General features: G+C 41.7%; 1 protein-coding gene across 1 annotated transcript in view; it reads left to right on the plus strand.

Moving 5' to 3' along the window:
- The window catches only part of LOC100516527 (cytochrome c oxidase assembly factor 1 homolog), a 90,231-nt gene continuing 71,586 nt past the window's right edge, over positions 339-18,983 (plus strand). The window contains exon 1 of the mRNA XM_021079234.1: positions 339-559. The gene's annotated coding sequence lies outside the window, so the exon portion shown is untranslated. The remainder of the gene's footprint in view (positions 560-18,983) is intronic.

The following is an 18,983-nucleotide window of genomic DNA, read 5'->3' on the forward strand; positions in this document are numbered from 1 at the left end:
CGAGAGCAAAGACCACTACATTTTTTTCTTAGCACTGCATTCCCTGGAGCACAGTAAGCAGTTCATAAATATTTGGTGAATTAAAAAAAATTTTTTTGCCAAATTTCTCCGCCAAATGGGGCAAGATGGACTTGAGGGCTAGAATGGGGCTCAGATGGCCCGTGGTTCTGCATCCTTGGATGTGAACCCAAGCGCCGATCCCTGCGAGGAGCAACGTGAACCAGAGGTTTAAATTTCCTCGGCAGCCACTGCGGGACTGAATGTGTGTTGAGGGCTCATGGCGCGCAGAAAACAAAAAGCGGGGATCTGAGGAGACAAGTCCCCTCCCGGCGCGGGTCCACCTGCAGAGACGCCAGGCACCAACCTGCACCTCGCTCGCCCGGGTCCGGGGTCCGCCAGCGGCGGGCTCGTCCCGACGCTCTAGCCCACGGGGAGGCGACGCCGGAAGTCTCGACTGCTCTCCGCGGGGCGGGGCCGCCCGCCGGCCTCCGCGCTCCCCCCGCCCCGCGGCTCCCACCGGACGTCCGGGAGGAGCCCTCCCGCTCTCCGCGGCGGCGTGGTAAGCCGGGAGGCTGGCACTGCCCGCGGAGGGAGTCGGGTCTCGGCCGCCCCAGGAGTGGGTGTTCCTGCAGCGCCGGGGGCCGCGACCGCGTCCCGGGTGGGCTGTGGCCAGGGGAGTCCCCTCCGGGGTCACCTCCGGGTTGTCACCGGCCTCGACCTCCCTCCGTTGCAAGGTTGGCACCTGCGGGGCCCTGGTGGGCTCAGCTCCTCGCGACGCTGTAAGGTGCCCCCTCCTGTGTGTCTCACCGTGGTCTTGCCCTGGGGTTTCGTTGAGCGTTCCCGGGAGCACATTTGTAAAGAAGTGGACCTGGGCCCTTTGTCCGTGGCCCCAGTTTGCAGCAGCCAGAGGAGGACCCTGCCTAGATGGCTGTAGAAAAGAGCTGTTTGGCTCAGTGGTCATAATACCTTTTGGCCCCGTCACGTTTGAGCCCCACACGGGGGCTGACCATAGAAGTGAGTTTCAGTGTAAGTGAGTTTCAGGTGTGTGTGTATGTATGTGTGTGTGAGAGAGAGGAATTTTAAAATTCACAAAGATTCTTATATTTTGAAATTTCCTTTTTTTTTTTTTTCCGTCTTCCCCTAATTCCTCCTCATTCTCACCTGAGTACTGCTCCGCTTCCCTTTTATTAAAAATAGCAACTCTTTACTTAGACTTTATACATTTAAAACACAGATCTGTGTTCATCCTCTGCTTAAAGTCTTACTGGCCTCCCCATTGATTGAGGATAATAGAAATTCCTTAGGCTGGCTTCAAGACCCTGCAGGGCCTTGCTTCTGATGAATTTTTCGGTCTTATCTCCTTTCACCAAACACACAAACACCCTGTATACCACCCCCGCCGCATGCCAACCTGCAGTCATTTCGTCTCTTTGGATATGACAGTTTTATAATGATTTACCCACATTTGGAAATTTATTTTTCTATTCAGTCAGAATTTATTGAACCCTGATATTGCCAGGCACTGTTTTAGGAGCTGAGGATATAATGGGAAAAAAAAACAAAAGCACACCCCAATCCAGTCTTTTTTTTTTTTTTTTTGCTTTTTCTTTTTTTGCTTTTTAGGGCCGAAAGTGTGGCATATGAAAGTTCCCAGACTAGGGGTTGAATCCAAGCTACAGCTGCCAGACTACGCCATAGCCACAGCAACACCATATCTGAGCTGCATCTGTGACTTGTACCACAGCTCCTGGCAATGCCAGATCCCGACCCACTGATCGAGGCCAAGGATCCAACCTGCATCCTCATGGATACTAGTCGGATTCATTTCTGCTGTGCCACAATGAGAACTCCCCAAGCTACAGTCTTTTTGGGGAAAAACAAAAAAACAAACCAGATTGAGATATAGGTCACATACCTAGAACTTTACAATATACTTTGGTTTTTCGTGCATTCACAAATTTGTACAAGCAATACCACGATCAATTTTGAAAAGTTTTTATCACCCCCAGAACAAGCCCTGTGCCCATTAGCAGTCTCATGATTTCCTCCTTACTCACTCCCACTCCTCCCCACTCTTAGCCCTAAGGGGCTACTGATCTACTGGGTGTATATATTTGCCTATTCTGAACATTTCATACAATGAAATTGTAAACTATGTGGTCTTTCTTGATTGTCTTTTTTCACTTTTAACAATCATGTTCATCCATGTTATAGCATGTATCAGCACTTCATTCCTTTTTTATTGCTAGGTAATATTTCATTGTATGGATATACCACCATTTATCCATTGGTCAGTTATGGACATTTGGGTTGTTCTGGCTGTTATGAATAACGCTGCTGTGAACATTTATGTGTACAAGTTTTTGTGTCATCATCATGATTTAATTTCTCTTGGTATATAGCTAAGGGAATTGCTGGGTCTCATGGTAACTCTGTGTTTAACATTTTAAGGAACTTCCAAACTGGTTTTTAAAGGAGCTGCACTGTTTTATGTTCCTGTCAGCAGTGTATGAATCTTCTCTGACTTTTTCAGGTCCTTGCCAATACTTGTCATTATCTGTTCTTTGGTTTTGTGTTTTCAGTTCTAGCCGTCCTGGTGGGTAGGAATTGGTATCTTGTTGCAATTTTGATTTGCATTTTCCTGGTGGTTAACGATGTTGAGCATCTTTTCATGTGCTGCTGGCCATTTCTGTGTCTTCTTTGGAGAAATGTCTGTTCATATCATTTGTCCATTTAAAAATTAGGCTGCTTGCTTTTTATCACTGAGTCGTAAGATTTCCATATATACTCTAGATACAAGTCCCTTATATATATGACAGTCTTGTGGAGTGGTTCCTTTAGATAGAAAGCACATGAGATTAATTACCACTCTTCTGGAGACATGTTAGAGGTCAGTGGGTAATTCAGAGTGAGTTGAACTAAGCTGCTGTGTGTGCAAGACCAGGCCCAGCAAAGTGTGAAGAACCTGTGAGCAGCATTTTAAGATTTGGAATGAAGCAGGGGGAAGAGTTTATATAATTTGTTAATTCTTGATTGAGTGTTGTCTTTGCCTTGTTGATCTGTAGGAGTTCTTCCTATAGAGGTATTAACCCTTTGTTAGATTTGGGGTGAATATTTGCAGTCTATCTGCCTGTTAAATTTACTTTGTATCTTTTACTAATGCTTTGCATTTTTGTGTCCTCAGGACTGTCAGTCTTCCTTTAAAAGGCTTCTCAGTGGTAGCTTGCTATCCTGTTCCTAAACCATGGGAGTTACAGAAACTGACAGTAGTTTCTTGGTTAAGGGGACATCTGAGTCCCTGGTACTATTTATTTAAAATTTAATTTTATTGGAGTATAGTTGATTACAATGTTGTATCTGGTATTATATTTAATTTTATAGGCAGGTCTTATTTTATTGTGCTTCATTCTGTTGTGCTTTGGCGTTAACTGTGTTTTTTACAGCTTGAAGGTCTGCGGCATCCCCGCACTGAGCAAGCCGTTTTTCCAAGAGCATCTGCTCACTTTGTGTCTCCGTGTTACGTGGTGGTGATTGTCACAATATTTTCACCTTTTTCATTATGAATCTCTTGTTCCGGCGGCCTGTCGTTAGTGATCCTTGGCATTGCTTTGGGGTGCCATGAACGACGGTGAACTTAACTGTGCCTCTGTCTTCTGCCTGCTCTACCCCCTGACCATTACCCTGTTTCTCTCCCTCTCCTCGGGCCTCCCTATCCCCCGAGATGACAGCGCTATGGAAATTAGGCTAGTTAATGATCCTCCAACGAGTCACAGGTTCAAGTGAAAGAACGTGTGGCCCTTCCTCCCTCTGAGTCTAACGCTTGGAGAGGGAAGCATGTCAGAAGCCAAGGCAGGCCGAAAGCACCAGATAGCCAAGCTGTGACGGCAAAGGAACCGCTCTTGCGGGAGGTTAAAAGTGCCCATCCAGCGAACACGCGAATGAAAAGAAAGTGCTCCGGCCTTACTGCTCCCGTGGAGAAAGTTGTAGCATCTGGGTAGAGCCACCACCACACTCCCTTAAGCCAGAGCCTAATGCAAAGCGAGGCCCTAACTCTCTTCAATTCTTTGCAAGCTAAGAGTGGTGAGGAAGCCGCAGAAGAAAAATTTGAAACCAGCAGAGGTTGGTTCATGAGGTTTAAGGAAAGAAGCTGTCTCCATAACGTAAACGTGCAGGGTGACGTGGCAAGTGCCTGCGTAGAAGTTGGAGCAAGTTGTCTAGAAGGTCTGCCTAAGATCATTAATGAAGGCGGCCACACTAAGCAGTGGATTTTCCGTGTGGATGAAAGAGCCTTCTGTTGGAATAAGCTGCCATCTAGGACTTTAATAGTGAAGTCAGTGCTGGACTTCAAAGGACAGGCCGATTCTCTTTTTGGGGGCGAGTGCAGCTGGTGAGGTTCAGTTAAAGCTAGTCTCATTTACCATCTGAAAACCCTGGGGCCCTTAAGAATTACGCTAAATCTGCTCTGCCTGTGCTCTTTAAATGGAACACCACAGCCCGGATGATACCACATCTGTTTGTAATATGCTTCACTGGCTATTTTAAGCCTACTGTGGTGCCCTACCGCTCAAAAAGAAAGATTCCTTTCAAAATACCAACTGCTCGTTGACAACGCACCTGGTCAGGCAAGCGCTCTGATGGGGTACAGTGGGATGAGCGTTTTCAAGCTCGCCAATAAGACGTCTGTTCTGTCTTGTTAAAAGTAATTTTGACTTTCAAGTCTAAGAAATACGTTTCATAAGAGTATAGCTGCCCTAAATAGTGACTCCTCTGATGAGTCTGGGCAAAGTCAACTGAAAACCTTCTGGAAAGGCTTCTCCATTCTAGATACCATTGAGAACATTTCGTGATTAATGGGAAGAGGTAAAAATATTAACAGGATTTTGGAAGAAGGTGATTCGAGCCCTCATGGATGACTTTGGGGGCGGGGGTTTAAGATATCAGTGGAGGACCTAACTGCAGATATGGTGGAAATAGCAAGAGAACTAGAATTAGCAGTGGAGCCTAAAGGTGTGATTGAATGACTGCGATCTTGTGATGAAACTTTAATGGCTGAGGAGTTGCTTCTTGTGGATAAGCAAAGAAGGTGGTGTCTTGAGGTGGAATCTATTCATGGTGAAGATGCCATGAAGATTGTTGAGCTGACGACAAAGGATTTAGAATATTACATAAACTTAGTTGATAAATCAGTGGCAGGGTTGAGAGGATTGACTCGTGCTTTCGAAAAAAGTTCTGTGGGTAAAATGCTGTCAAACAGCGTTCCATGCTACAGAGAAATTGTTGGGGAAGGAAGAGTCAAGTGATGCGGCAAACTTCATTGTTGTTTTATTTTAAGAAATTGCCACAGTCACTACAGCCTTCAGCAGCCATGACCTTGATCCGTCAGCAGCCATCAGCATCAAGGCAGGACCCTCCATGAGCAAAAAGATTTCAACTCTGAAAGCTCACATGGTGGTTAGCCATTTTTTTTTTTTTTTAAGCAATAAAGTGTCTTTAAGTTATATACATTGGTTGTTTTTTTAGATATAATGCTGTTGTGCGGTTAATAGACTGCAGTGTAGGTAAACATAACTTTTATATGCACTGGGAAACCCCAAATCTGTATGACTGACTTTATTGCAAATATTCACTTTATCGGGGTGGTCTGGAGCCGAACCCACAGTATCTGAAAAATGCCTGTCTAGTGCTCACTGTTTCAGACATTTGTGCCTCCCCATTTCTCTGCCTTGAAAAATATGCTAAAATCTGCCTCAGTTTTGTTCAATTAATTTTGTTTCAGTGAGACTCCTAGAAGTTATTTCCTTATTTTCATCTTCATGTTTAATATGCTGCATTAGATATGTGGGAGCTGTATTGCACAGCTGGTCATCAAATAGTAGGTACTTATTGCATGCTAGCAAAGTTTATTTGAAGATTTTTATGTGTGCAGAGCTTGAATGTAACAGTGCTGGTTCTGTATTGATGGGGCATGCTGGAAATAGTAGTTTTATAAAATCCTGTTAACATTATTTTGGTGGTGTTTTTTTTTTTTCATTTTGTTGGTTTAAAGTAGTGGTAAATCAGATATTTTTAGCGTCTCTTTGAGTAATTGAGGAAAGCTGTACACCATAGCTCCCTAGGAAAAGTTGCATTTCTATTTTACATACGTGTCTGAGGTTCATTTTTCTATGGGATGATTCCTTAGGACCCTGTATTTCTTTAGTGTTTTTTTTTTAAATTGTAAAATGTACATAATATGAAATTTAGCATCCTAACCATTTTCAGTGTACAGTTCAGACCTTAAGAATATTCATTGTGTACCTCTCACCACCCTCCTCTCCAGAACCTCCATCTTCGCAAACTGAAACTCTGTACCTATTAAATAATAACTCCCCATTCTTCCCTCCCTCCAGCCCCTTGTAACTACCTTTCCACCTTTTGTCTCTGCCTCATACAACATTGGTTCTTTTGTGTCTGATTCATTTTGCTTTGCATAATGTTTTACATCCATGTTGTATCATGTTGCAGTTTCCTCCCTTCTTAAGGCGGAGTAATCTCCCATTGTGGGTATGTATCCACATTTTGTTTATCCAGTCACTAGCAGATAGACATTTGGGTTGTTTCCGTCTTTTGGCTGCTGTGCATAGTGCTTCTGTGAGCATTAATATAGTTATCTGGGGTGTTCCTGTCGTGGCGCAGTGGTTAACGAATCTGACTAGGAACTGTGAGGTTGCGGGTTTGATCCCTGGCCTCACTCAGTGGGTTAAGGATCCAGCGTTGCTGTGAGCTGTGGTGTAGATCACAGACGCAGCTCGGATCACACATTGCTGTGGCTGTGGTGTAGGCCGGTGGCTACAGCTCCGATTCGACCCCTAGCCTGGGAACCTCCATATGCCGTGGGAGCGGCTCAAGAGAAGGCAAAAAAAGAGACACATACACACAAAATATATATATAGTTATCTGTTTGAGTTCTTTTGTGTACCATAAATGGAACTGCTGGGTAATAAATTTTTAAGTATTTGAGGATCTATGCACATGCTTCAGTGTGTTTTTTCATTGGTATAACACATGCAATTTAAAGGAGTTGGCTGTGTAATTAAGCATGAATTAATGATCACATTTACCTTTCTAAAAATCTAAATTCGAAGAGTTATCTCCTAGTTGAAGGGATGCAGGGTTTTTGTTCCAGGACATGGAGCTCTTGGAGTGTTTAAATTATGTATTAGAATTCAGATGAATAACGGTTTTACCTGGGTATGTTCCTAAATCCTAAACTTCTTTCTAATGTAAGCCCTTGTCTCTTCTCTTTTTTTCTTTTTTCGTTTTCTCAATTCTTTCTTTGTATGCAGTCTTTTGGGGCAAATTACTCATCATGGCAGATGCTGAGGTGGAGGCGGTTTTGCATACGCTGCAGCCTAGAGGTCCAGGCCGCTCTGTCACACTGCTACTCTAGTCGGATGCTTTGGCAGGGACTCTTGGTTTGCTGTGAATACTGCTGCTTCTGACAGGCAAGTTTACCTCCGCCAGTGCAGAGATATCCATGTCGGTAATTAGTGAAGATCGGGAAATGACCAATATTGTGCTTTCCTAGCGTGCTCTTGTTTTTTTCAACTATTCTTCCGCTGTTGAAGTGTCAGAGGTTGCGGGTACTGGGCTCTCGCTCAATAACTGGCCTCCCTGAGAGAAATAGGGAAGCGGAGAGAAACAGACTCAACCAAATCTTAGAAAACGAAGTCTCACGCGTGCCAGACCCTCCCTCTTCTCCTTCCCTTCCAGTGGCAGCGTCTTTCATGCTCTCCGTGTAATACTTCCTCGCCGCTGTTGAAGCCCGTACCCCGGTAAGTAGGAAAGACGGGGGGGACAGATGTGCCCATGTGACTGTTGCTCTCAGTTTGGGCCATTTGTCGTCTGGGCTCTCGCCTGGTCTTCCATCGTATGGGCTCTTGGCACCTCATGGCATTTGGCACCTGCCGATGCACTGGAAACTCCCCAGGTGGATTTGGATGCCCTAGACTCTCGGGCATTGAATGTTACTTAGGTTTGTATGTGATTTCCCCAGCATCCAGCAAATTCCGAGATTACATAGATGCTGAGTAGCCAGCCTGGCCTGTTTATGGCTCAGCTTTTTGAGGAAGACAAACCACAATCACATAAAAATGCCATTATATGACGACCTTTAGCTGTTACGTTTAGAGTGGATAAGCGGTGAGATCCTATTGTACAGCGCAGGGAACGCTATCCAGTCTCTTGGGACAGACCATGAAGGAAGATAGTATAAGAAAGGGAATGTGTACGCCTGCATAGATACGTAGACACCTACATACATGATTGGATCACTTGGCTGTACCGCAGAAATTGGCACAGCATTGTAAATCAACTGTAATTTTAAAAAGGAGAGGTACGAAGCCAACCTAAAAAATAGTCTTCCTGAAGTTAAAAAAGATGTCGGAGCTTACCAGACAAAGGTGAAGATTAAGTCTTAGTTTTTGGTGATAGACCTTTCATCTGCTTTGTCTACATTAGGGACAAAGTGATTTACTTCTCTGTACATGAGTAGCCTTTAGAAACACGTGCAGGTCCATGTTTAAATATTTACACACACTTGTGTCAGATACAGACCTAACTTTATTTGGGCCTCAGGCTTTTGGGCTGTAAATGGCAAAAACTGTTTCATTTTATGTGAATACTTTTGCAGTCTAAATTTTTATGATTTTTCCTCCTTTGTATAAACACTTGGGGCTCCTTTTTCCCTCTTATTCTGTATGTGTCTTTAAAAAAATTATCATACACTAAAATTGAGTATTTTACCTTTTGGTTTTTAGTTCTGTGAATTTTAATGCATGTGTAGGTTTGTGTAACTGCTGCTATAATCCAGGTACACCTCACCTCAAAAACTCTTGTGTTATCTTTTCATGGTCACTTTTCCCTCACCCAAGTCCAAAACCAAAAAGTAAATGACATTCTGTGCTTTGTATTGTAGGGATTAGTAAGGTTGTGTCCCTTCCTTTTCTCTCTCTCTCTTTTTTTTTTTTTTTTTTTTTTTTTTTTGCATTTTAGGCGCACACTCGGGGCATATGGAGGTTCCTAGGTTAGGGGCGGAATCGGAGCTATAGCCTCTGGCCTACACCACAGCCCCAGTAATGCCAGATCCAGATCTGAGCCTCATGGTTCCTAGTTGGATTTGTTTCCGCTGTGCCACAACGGGCACACCCCTTCCTTTTCTCTTTACCAGTGATTTTTAATCCAAGCGTGATGGGCTAAAAAGGATAAACTAAACATTTCATTTTCTTTTAGAAACTCACAAGCTTTGTCAGGAACTTAATTAGGAATAAAACCATTTTGCTTGTGATGCCTTCCAGCAGGTGGCAGTGTTGTGCTATAACAGGACATAACGATGTCTGGAAAGTAAGTTTTTACTTTAGGGAAACAGGACAGTTAATTAATATTTAACTCTAGAATTTGTTTCCTTGGCTCTATTCCAAAATCTGTCCTAACTCCTAGCAGAGCAGTCTGTGGATAAAAGCATACTTTAATTCTTTGTTATTCATTTTCAGATAGTTTCAGTGTTTGCAGACTTTGAAGTTAACTCTTCAAGGTTAACCTTTGTGGCAAGAACAACTCCAGTGTTATGGGTGAATCTTTGGGTCCCAGAGTCTTATTTGTGCGACTTTCAAGTGTTTTACATTCCAGCCTCTGTGTCACATTTAGGAACCCTGTCTGTAACTTGCCACGCAACTGGTGGCGTTAATTAATCAGCACATGGAGCAGATGCAGAAGAAAGACAGATTTTGATTGGCAGCATCCTGAGTTTGAAGCTTTGTTGGAGATACTCAGTGAGAAATGATGAGGTGGAGGGTGTGAGACATTCACATCTAGTTGACTCATAGATTTTTCAAACCTGACCCACTCAGAAAGGGATTCCCTTTCTCCTTAGACTTCGAGCCACTTACATCTGACAGTATATACTTCCCTGGGGGCTGGAACTGCCATTTATCCAGATGCTCCTGCTAGATACCTGGGATCATCTTTAAGGCCTTGCCGCATTCTCTGAACTCTCTCGGGCAGAACTCCTCTCTCTCTGTCATCCTACTCCAGACAACCTTTCTCTCTCACCTGGATACTGCTTCCTAGCAGGTCTGCCAAAATGTGTTAATATTTCTGCCTTACTTTTCGCACAGAAGCTCTTTTAAAACATGTAAAATCTGAGCATGTCATACTCCTGCTTGAAACTCTTCTATTACTTGCCATTATACTCAGAGCACACCTGAAATATTCTGCTTGATCCACAGCAATCCTCCCTTCCAGCCCCACCCCACGATGTGGCCTCTCTTTACTGCCACACCTCACCTCATGCCAGTTTGCCCTGTTCACTGTGCCCCGTCCTCTCTGGTGTCCTCTCCTTGATTGGAGGAAGGCAGGAGACCAGAACAGGGAGACCTGTTTTTAAGCCAGCATGCACTTCAGGTAAAGCAGTGATGACTTGGTGACATAATAAAGTGTGTGGTTCATAGGGATATTTTCATTGCAATCTGGAACTCTTCACTTTGTCCCTTTTCAACTCCTCAGGTTAAGCCTAGGGATAAATGCACATCTGAATTTAGATTCTGAGTGGGGAAACAAATTACGTTCTAACTGCGAAATGGACATTTGGGACCTGGCAGACATTGCCTGTTAATTCCAAGTGTGGACAATCCTTTGTGTTTGAGAACTTTCACTTAGAATGACTCTGTTTTTGTAATTTCATCCTTCCAGCATTTAATTAGGCACTGTTCGTTTTTCGTGTGTGAGTCTTGCTTCAGCAACCACTTGGACCACATGACCATCTGGGGTTCAGATGCTGTTAGTGGCATCCTGAATAATGAGGGCTGTGCAGCCTGGTCTTGAGTTTTTTGCTTCCCAAGGCTGTTCCTTCCTTTTGGGGATGGTTCTGTCTGCTAAGGAGTTCTTCTATGTCTTATGCCAGATCTTCGGCCTGCGGTTTGCCCACACTGGGTCTGGCTTTCCTCGGAGGCGTAGAAAACAAGCCTACCTTCTCTTCCTCCGTTAGCTCTCTAGCTCCTGAAGTAGCTCCTCTAGCTCCCAGCATGTTCTCTTGGTGAAGCGCCTCATCGTCTTCAACCACTTCTCACTGTGTTTTCTCTTCCGGGCGCTCTGCTGAGTTCAGTGCGCCTCCCGTTCAGTGTTTGAAAGTGTAACGCGAGATACCACCACCACAGTCACTTGCTAAAAATAAAGAAAGATACTTGTGAAAAATGCGGGTTCCTATGGGATTAAGGTAGTAGATGGATGGTCTTCTGATGTTGCTCCTTATTGAAACCCCGCTAAAACTGCGGGAGGGGATAGAAGAACATCAGGAAAGGAGACGAGAGCAATACAGTTTAAGCAAATGAAAAGCCCAAGCAATAGTGAGTGGGCTATTGAGACACCTAAGACTCCTGAACCCTGAATCAGCAGAAGGGAAAACTGACACCAGTCGTACTTGCCCTGTAAATCCTCAAAAAGCTCAAGAGCTGGGCAGTGCCAGGTATCTAGAAACTGGGATACGAGGGAGAGAGACTAAGGAAGATGGCCGAGAAGGAGCTCCCATGGGTGCTGTTCCCCTTCGGATAGGCAGCTTCTGGAGGCTCAAAGTGATGAGCCCTGGAGAGAGTAGATTTCCACACGGGAAGGCATTCCTAGCATTTCTCAGGAAACTTTATGTTTAAATCCCAAATGCTGAGGAAAGTCATTCACAAGTCAGGAAAACAGACAAAGGAATTTAAGATGTCCTGAGAATTAGAGCTCAACAGTCAGTCTTACTGGATACCAGTGGTTCTGAGAGCTCCGCTGGCACCAAGTGGAAGCAGAACAGGACGTGCTGACATAGCGAGTGGAAAGGGAAGGTGTGCACATCTGGGGACAGACTGGAGCAGCTGGGAGAAAAGCAGCATGATTTAATCAGTGGGTCTCACTCGTAACTGTTGCCACGGTATAAATGTTTTCATGCTCCAGCTGCTGACAATAGGTATTCTTAGGAAATTAATTTATATGCATAGTATACTCTGTATAAATCTTGTGAGTGATGTCCCAAGAAATGAGTTTGGGAGCAAAATACACGTGTCAATTGGCAGTTACAGCATAGTGTTCTGTATGGTACGGTTACCCTTGCTGTGAGATCTCAGTGTCGAATGTGTAAATATTACCCAATAATGTTTGTTGCTGTTTTCAAGTTCAGAGTGTTCACTGATAGACTATAGATTTTTTATTTTATATTATTTTATTCTTGCAAATATGGAGGAGTTGGAAAGGTATGAATGTTTTTGTGGAATACTGCAATATGAAATGAGAACTTAATCTAAAATCTGAATTAGTAAAAGCAATACTGATTTCAAAGCAAAACCAAAACCAGAGTAAGCAACTAGACATAGTTCCTGGTGCTACAGAGCAGGATCTCATTGCTAATCCACTCCAAAGGCAATGGTCTGCGTCTGTTAACAGTAGGCAAGAAAATAATGTATTGGGGAAATTAAAAAAAAAAAAATTCTTCAACAAAACGCAAACCAGAGTAAGCAGACAAAAATAGTTTCTCGTTTGAAAGAGTAAAGGAGCTTACATGAAGCAACATGTACATAACACTCAGCTCGAGGAGTGCTTTTTGTTACACTCTGAATTTGACCAGTGTCAACAGGAATGAAATTTTCCTACATCTGGAATATTTGTCATGAAAGACTGTTGAACAGAATAAGTGATGCATGTATATTTAAGTATTTCACTTTTTAAATGATAAATACTTAAAGTATTATCTTTCGACTTTTATAAGGATTTTTATTTGGCAATGACACTAATTTTTTTAAGGTCTTTTGTTTTTCCCCTCAGGTTTCTTGAGATATAACTGATGTGTGACATTGTATAAGTTGAAGATATGCACTGTGAGGATTTGGTTCAGATAGATTCATATATCTAAGTGATTGCTACAGTGGGGTTGGTTCATACCTCTGTCATCTCACGTCATGACGGTTTGTGTACGGGTGTGTGGTAGGAACATTTAAGATTTACTCTTGGAGCAACTTTCAGGTCTGTAACATGGTATTAACTCTAGTCACTCAGCTGCACATTAGACCCCAGAGTTCACCCGTCTTCTGACTGGAAGTTTGCACCTCGCGACCAGCATCTTCCCATTTGCCTGTCATCATTCGATTCTGTTTCTGTGAGTTTGGTTCTAGAGATTCCACATATAAGTAATAATCATACAGGAAATTTTTTTTTCTAACTTATTTCAGCTCATGCTCTCAAGGTCCATTGATGTCTCAAAGAGTAGAATTTCCTTTTTAAAAGTAACTGAATAATGTTCGAGTGTATGTGTGTTGGTCCATTTTTCTGCATTCATCTCATGGGCACTTTGGTTATTTCCACGTCCTCACTTTTGTGAATAATGCTGTAATGAACATGGAAGTGTGGCTGTCTCTTTGACATGGTGATTTTACTTCCTTTGGGTGTATAATCAGAAGTGGGATTGCTGAATCATATGGCAGTTTCATTTTTGTTTTTTTGAGGAATCTCAACTCTTTTCCATAGTGCTGTACTGATTTATATTCCCACCACAATTACACAAGCCTTCCCCTTTTCCACATTCTAATCAACATTTATCTTTTTATTTTTATCGTAGCCATTCTAAAAGGTATGAGGTGATATCTCGTTGAGGCTTTGATTTGCACTTCCCTGATCAGAGCTGTTGAGTATCTTTTCATGTATTTGTTGGCCATGTGCATGTCTTTGTTGGAAAAATGTCTATTTAGGTCCTTTGCTTATTTTTTAATCACATTATTTGCTTTTTGCTATTGAGTTGTGTAAGTTCCCTATATATTTTGGATATTAACCTTTATGAAATATATGATTTGAAAATATTTTCTCCTGTGCAAAAGCTTTTTAGTTTGATGTCCCATTTGTTTATTTTTCGTTTTGGTGCCGTATCTAAAAAATCATTGCCAAGCGTTCCTGTCGTGACGCAGTGGAAATGAATCTGACTAGAAACCACGAGCTTGCGGGTTTGATCCCTGGCCTTGCTCAGTGGGTTAAGGATCCGGCGTTGCCGTGAGCTGTGGTGTAGGTTGCAGACACGGCTTGGATCTGATGTTGCTGTGGCTGTGGTGTAGGCCTGCGACTACAGCTCTGATTAGACCCCTAGCCTGGGAACCTCCATATGCCGTGGGTGTGGCCCCAAAAAGACGAGAAAAAAAAAAGCAAAAACAAAACACATTGCCAAGAAAATGTCAAGGATCTTTTAATCTTGTTTGCTTCCAGTAGTTTTATGGCTTAAGGTCTTACATTTAAGTCTTCAGTAATACATTTCTGAGTTCATTTTTGTGAATGGTATAAGAGAGGGTTCTGATTTCATTTTTTTGCATGTAGATGTTCCGTTTCCCCAGCAATACTTATTGAAGAGACCGTCCTTTCCCCGTTGAGTATTCTTGGCTCCTACTCAAATATTGGTTAACCATATATGCATGGGTTTATTTCTGGGCTCTCTATTCTGTCATTTATGTGTCAGTTTTTATGCCAGTGTCATTACTGTTTTGATTACTATACCTTTGTAATACAATTAAAAATCAGAAAGTGTGATTTTTTTTCTTTTTTCCTCAGAATTGCTTTGACCATTTCATGGTTCCATAGAAACTTTAGAATTGCCTTTTCTATTTCTGTAAAAAATGCCATTGGAATTTTCTCAGGAATTGCATTAAATCTATAGATGGCTTCAGGCAGTATGGTCATTTTAACAGTGTTGTCTTCTAATTTATGAACTTGAGGTATAATTCCATTTATTTGTGTCTTCAGTTTCTTTCATTTGTACTTATAGTTTTTAGAATATAGATCTTTTATCTCCTTGGTTAAATATATTTCTTTTTTTTTCTTTTTTTTTTGGGGTCTTTTTGCTATTTCTTGGGCTGCTCCCGTGGCATATGGAGGTTCCCAGGCTAGGGGTCTAATCGGAGCTGTAGCCACCGGCCTACGCCAGAGCCACAGCAACGCGGGATCCGAGCCACGTCTGCAACCTACACCACAGCTCACGGCAACGCTGGATCGTTAACCCACTGAGCGAGGGCAGGGATTGAACCCGCAACCTCATGGTTCCTAGTCAGATTCATTAACCACTGCGCCACGACGGGAACTCCGGTTGGTAAAATATATTTCTAAGTATTTCATTGTTTTCAATGTTACTATAAAGGAGATTGTTTTCATTTTCTCTTTTTTCAGGTATTTCATTGTGAATGGATGGAAATGCAGTTGATTTTTCTATGTTGATTTTTGTATCCTGTAATTTTACTGAATTTGCTGATTAGTTTTCACAGATTTTTGGTGTAGTCTTTAGGATTTTCTATATATAAGATAATGTCATTTGCAAACAGAGACACTTTTCTTTTTCCTCTCTCATTGGATGCCTTGTGTTTCCTTTTCATGCCTAATTGCTTTGGCTCACACTTCAGTACTATGTTGAATAGGTGATAATGGGCATTCTTGTCTCATTCAATCTTAGAGGAAAGACTTTCAGCATTTCACCATTGAGAATAATATTAACTGTTTTCTGGCCTTTATTATTTTTGGCCTCATTCATGGCATATGGAAGTTCCCAGGCTAGGGGTCAAATTGGAGCCACAAGCTGCTGGCCTGTGCCACAACCACAGCAGTGCCAGATCTGAGCTGCGTCTGTGACCTACACTGTGGCTCAGGACGATGCTGGATCCTTAACTGGCTAAGCAAGGCCAGGGATTGAACCCACGTCCTCATGGATACTAGTCGGGTTCATTACTGCTGAGTCACGATGGGCATTCCCTTTATTATGTTGATGTACATTTCTTCTATACCTTCTTTATTAAGGGTTTCTATAATGCAAGGATGTGGAATTTTTGCAGATGCCTTTTCTCTTGAGATGATGGTATGATTTTAAACTTTGATTCTCCTAAATCATACTTATTGATTAAATCACATTTATTGATATGCAGATATGGAACCACTCTTGTATCCTGGGAATAAATTTCAGTTGATCATGGTGACCTTTTAATATGCTGTTGAATTGAATTTGCTGGCATTTTGTTGAGAATTTTTACAACCATATTCATGAGATTTGTTGGCCTGTATTTTTCTTGCAGTATGGTATCTGGCTTTGGTATGATGCTGGCCTGATAAAGTGAGTTTGTAAGTTTTTCCTCCTCTTTGGTTGGTTGCCAGAGTTTAAGAAGGGTTGTTAATGCTTTTGGCAAATGTTTGGTAGACTTTACTAATGAAACCAGCTGTTTCTGTTTGTTGTTGTTGTCGATAATAGGAGTCTTTTGATTACTGAAATAATCTGCTTATTCCTCATTGGTCTGCTTAGATTTTCTGTTTCTTCGTGATCCCGTCTTGATAGAGTTTATGTTTCTAGGAGTTTTTCCATTTCATCTAGGTTATCCAGTTTGTTGGCCTGTAATTGTTTATAGTAGTCTCTTCTGATCCTTTGTGTTTATGTGGTTTCAAAACTGTGTTGGATAAAAGTGGTGAGAGTGGACAAATTTGTCTTGTTCCTGGTCTTAGTGGAAATGCTTTCAGCTTTTCACCATTGAGGATGTTAGCTGTGAGTTTGTCATATGTGTCCTTTATTATGTTGATGTAAATTCCCTCTATGCCCACATTCTGGAGGGTTTCAATGGGTATTGGATTTTGTAAAAACTTTTTCTGCACCTATTGAGATGATCATATGGTTTTTATTCTTCATTTCATGGTGTATTACACTTACTGATTTGCAGATGTTGAAAAATCCTTGCATCCCTGGGATAAATCCCACTTTATCATGGTGTATGATCCTTTTAATGTATTGTTGGACTCAGTTGGCTAATGTTTTGTGGAGGATTTTTGTGTCTATGTTCATCAGTGATATTGGCCTCTAATTTTCTTTTTTTTGTGATTTTTTTGGTCCAGTTTTGATCTGGGGTGATAGTGGCCTCATAGGATGTCCTTCCTCTGCAAGTTTTTGGAAGAGTTTCAGAAGGACAGATGTTAATTCTTCTCTAAATGTTTGATTGAATTTGCTTGTGAAGCTATCAGTTTCTGGACTTTTGTTTTTTGGAAATTTTTAAATCACATTTTCAATTTCAGTACTTGAGATTGGCCTATTCATATTTTCTGTTTCTTCCTGGTTCAGTCTTGGAAAGTTGTACCTTTTTAGGGTTTTTTTCCTTCTACTAACTTTGGGTTTCGATCATTCTTCTTTCTGTAGTTGCTTTAGGTATATGGTAGAGCTGTTTGAGATTTTTCTTGTTTCCTGAGTTAAGCTTATATTGCTATAAACTTCCCTCTTAGAAGTGCTTTTGCTGCATCCCAAAGGTTTTGTATTGCTGTATTTTCATCTTCATTTCTCTCTAGGTATTATTTGATTTCCTCTTTAATTTTTTCAGTGATCCATTGATTGTTTAGTAGCATATTGTTTGGTCTATATGTGTTTGTATTTTTTGTAGTTCTTTTCTTGTTGCTGATTTCTAGTCTTACTTCGTTGTGGCCGGAAAAGATGCTTGATATGATTTCAGTCTTCTTAAATTTGCTGAGGCTTGGTTTGTGGCCTAGCATGTGATCTATCCTAGAGATGTTCCATGTGCACTTGAGAAGAATGTGTATTCTGCTGCTTTCAGATAGAATGTTCTGTAAATATCATTTAAGTCCATGTGATCTAACATATCATTTAAATCCTCTGTTTTCTTGTTGATTTTCTGTCTGGATGCTCTGTCCATTGCTGTAAGTGGGGTGTTTAAGCCACCTGCTATTATTGTGTTATTGTTGGTTTCTCCTTTTATAGCTGTTAGCAGTTGCATTATATATTGAGTTGCTCCTGTATTGGATGCATATACATTTGCAATTGTTATCTCTTCTTCTTGGGTTGATCCTTTGATCATTATGTAAAGTCCTTTTTTGTCTCTTATGTTTCTACGTCTTGACTTTTGTAAAGATTATTAACTTGACTCTTGCTGCAACAACATGGGGATGGATATATGTCTTTTTGAGTTAATGTTCTCATTTTCTTTAGGTAAGTACTCAGAAGTGGATTGCCAGATCCTATGGTATTTCTGTTTTTAATTTTTTTGTAGAAACTGCATACTGTTTTCCATGGCAGCTAAGCCAATTTTCATTTCTACCAAGTGTGCAGCAGGGTCCCCTTTTTTCCACATCCTCTTCAACATTTTGTCTCTTGTCACTGATAATAAAGCACTTTGAGCTTAATTTGTTCTTTTTTCAGCTCCTTGAGGTGTCTTGCTAGATTTTTTGAAAATTTTCCTGTTTCTTTTTTTTTTTTGTCTTTTTGCTATTTCTTAGGCCGCTCCCGTGGCATATGGAGGTTCCCAGGCTAGGGGTCGAATCGGAGCTGTAGCCACCGGCCTATGCCAGAGCCACAGCAACGCGAGATCCGAGCCGTGTCTGCAACCTACACCACAGCTCACGGCAACGCCGGATCGTTAACCCACTGAGCAAGGACAGGGACCGAACCCGCAACCTCATGGTTCCTAGTCGGATTCGTTAACCACTGCGCCACGACGGGAACTCCTCCTCTTTCTTAATATAGGCATTTATTGCCTTGAACTTCCCTAGAACTACTTTTGCTGCATCCTTTTAAGTTCTGTTAAATTATATTTCCGTTTTCACTTGTCTCAGGGTATTGTGAATCCTCTTTTGATTTCTTCTTTGACCATTGATTATTCAGTAGCATGTTGTTTAATCTCTACATAAATATGAATTTTCCAGTTTTGTGGTTGATTTGTAGTTTCATAGCTTTGTGGTCAGAAACAATGCTTGATGTGATTTCATTCTTTTTAGAATTTTAAAGACTTGGTTGTGGCCTAACATATGATCTATACTGGAGAATGTTCTATGTCCACTTGAGAAGAATGTGGATTCTTTTGCTTTTGGATGGATATCCTGTTCATGTCTGAGTCCCATCTGGTTAGCAAGTCATTTAAGGCCAGTGTTTCCTATTATCTGCCTAGATGATCTGTCTGTTGGTGAAAGTG

The sequence above is a fragment of the Sus scrofa genome, chromosome 18, assembly GCF_000003025.6.
Source record: "Sus scrofa isolate TJ Tabasco breed Duroc chromosome 18, Sscrofa11.1, whole genome shotgun sequence".
Lineage (NCBI taxonomy): Eukaryota > Metazoa > Chordata > Mammalia > Artiodactyla > Suidae > Sus > Sus scrofa.